Below are 2,523 nucleotides of genomic sequence, written 5' to 3'. Positions count from 1 at the left end.
GTCGCTCTGCATATGCTGTGCTCTCACCCAGTCAGCAGGTATTCTCCCCCTTCATGCAGGAAGGTCTGGAATTAGGTACTTACAAAGCCCCATGTCACCACCTTCTAACTACATCCAATCTTTCCCAGCTAGGCTAGAAGATGGTCATCACAGGAGAGGCAAGGCAATTAAAAAAACAGAAATCACAACTGACAAGAGCTCTCTCTTTCTGCTCTTCTGAAGACTTCTTTCCTGCACAGGGAGGTCCTGCAGGTATAGACAACACCCTGCTTCAACCTATCTACTCCCCTTTGAAGCAGCCATCACCCACAAAGGAGGCAGGGCAGGAAAGGGTTCGATGTTCAGTTTCCTTTAATGACCCCCATTCTCCCTGAAGGGCAGGTGCAGGCAGCTAGGTGATGGCCAGAGATGGTCAGTTGAAGATCTTGCCCTGACTGAAGGCTTTGCCTACATGCTGGAAGGCCCCATACCAGGAAAAGCATTCTCGAACCAGTCTGAGTCTCCTCGCTGCTGGGATCCAGTTTCCACCATGTGTATGACTCATAGTCTACCTGCCAATGTGGACTCCGCGGAAAGGCAAGCTCCTGGCCTCGGAAGACCCAGACTCCAGAAATGGAGCCGCTGATGTTGGTTCCAAAGAGAATGACACTGACATATGCATTCGTCCTCAGTTTGTCCAATCGCTGGAAAACTGCAGTGATGAGGTTGCAGCTCATGAAGGTCTGGGTGAGCTCTTCAGGGAAGCGGTACTCGGAGTGCCACAGGGACCAGCCATCTTTATCAAAGTGCTCCCCAAAGTACGGCCGCGCCACGGAGGGTGTGTCCTCGTTGGAGGGCTTGCGCGTAAATTCATGCAACACAAAGGTGCTCTTGGGCAGGGGAGCAAGGGATCCTCGGCCTTCGGCTCAGCAGCCGCCGCCCGCTCGCGTTCATCCAGCTCCTCCTCAGGGGCAGCTGCCTTCGTCTCCTCTTTCCGCTTGGCCTGGGGCTTCGGCTTCTCTTCTCGAGAAGCTTTCTCTTTCCGTGGGGTGTCCTTCTTAGGCTGGCTGTCTGCAAACTTTTTAGCATCAAATTGGGCCATTTTCTCAGAGTTTCACCTCCCCCAAGACAGCCCGGAACTGGGGCTGGTTAATGCAGGTGAGGAACCAGCGGTTTGTATTAGGGAAGGCCTGGTGGAAAGAAGACTCCAGAACCTGTTTATAATGCCACAACAGGGTGCAGACAACTGTGATGTCAGCCAGCATCACACGTTCGCCCACCGGAAAAGTCCTTGTCTCCGAGTGAGCATCCAGCAGCCCCAGAATTCGCCTCACCTCCTCCTTTGCACTCTCCGTGGCCTGCTTGTTGTGGTGCATGTTGCTCAAGGTGGGGAACACCCAGGTACTGGCTGGGGGAACGATGTTGCTATCAGCAAGGCTCGCCCACCGCACCACCTGGGCTGCTGCTTCAGGAGTACTTCCCCACAGCTCCTCCTTGCTCACATAGTAGGCAATGGCATCGCTCTCGAACACAGAATCCATTGTCAACCTCAAAGGCTGGAACCTTGCCAGCAGGAAATTTACGGAGAAATTCGCGGGTACCATTGGTTTGGCCAAAATGGAAGTGGGGTGGTGCCGAGAGCACGTGCCCCTGAGCCCTGCCGTACTGAGCGGCAACGAGGGCCTTGAAGGCCTTGCAGTTTTCAGGATGTGTGTACAGGGTCCCAGCCGCCATGGTGATTCTGCAGAGAAAGGGCCATCTATTTATTTTTAAAACATACTACTTTACAAAATATTCAATTAAGTTATTAAAATAAGAGTTATAAAAGAGCCCGTGCCCTATCATATATTCACATATATAAGATAGCTACAGGCATATGAGTGAAATGATAGAAATTTCTGAATTACATCTATGCTTACACAAACAATCTCACGTAAAATAAGAATGCTATTCCAATTAGTGATAAGATCGTATATTACACACACACAAAATTGTTAGTGTAAACTTCAGTCATCTTGGAAAAATAATGTTTAGATTCTCTGTTTTACAACTTGCATCTAAAAAAATTGCAAAGGTATTAAAGGTAGAGGTATACAAAACAAAATTATAAACGTAATTGGAGAATATAAAGACTATTTTTGTTATTTTGGGCTGTAGAAGGCCTTTACAAGCATGATGACAAAATCAGAAATCATTAAAAAAATTATGGAATCAGTTACTTATAATGTAGAATTAAAATTCAAATGGCAACCTGAGAATAATTTGAAGCATATATAATATACAAACTATATCTAACATATGGATACCTTCCTTAATATTTAAAATATATACTACAAAATAAAAAAAAATCTGTGAAAAGCATAAATAAACAATTCATAAAGAATAAGGGTTAATCATTTATAATGAAATTTTTAAAAATTCAAGTGATTATTAAAGAATTTCAAGTTAAACAATAATAAATAACTTTTGTACATATCAAATTGGCAAATATGTATTCTTAGGGTTATAATGCCTGCTGTTATTTAGCTGACATTTATTGAGTGC

The 2,523-nt window shown here is 45.2% G+C and overlaps 1 pseudogene; it reads right to left on the bottom strand.

Moving 5' to 3' along the window:
* Window positions 1–412: 412 nt before the first annotated feature.
* On the bottom strand, window positions 413–1,713 carry LOC102975987 (elongation factor 1-gamma-like; annotated as a pseudogene).
* Between the last annotated feature and the right edge of the window lie 810 nt (window positions 1,714–2,523).

Source organism: Physeter macrocephalus, chromosome 15 (assembly GCF_002837175.3).
Source record: "Physeter macrocephalus isolate SW-GA chromosome 15, ASM283717v5, whole genome shotgun sequence".
NCBI classification, from domain to species: Eukaryota; Metazoa; Chordata; class Mammalia; order Artiodactyla; family Physeteridae; genus Physeter; species Physeter macrocephalus.
The sequence above is the reverse complement of the archived record's forward strand: the minus strand, read 5'-3'. Positions and strand labels throughout refer to the sequence as shown.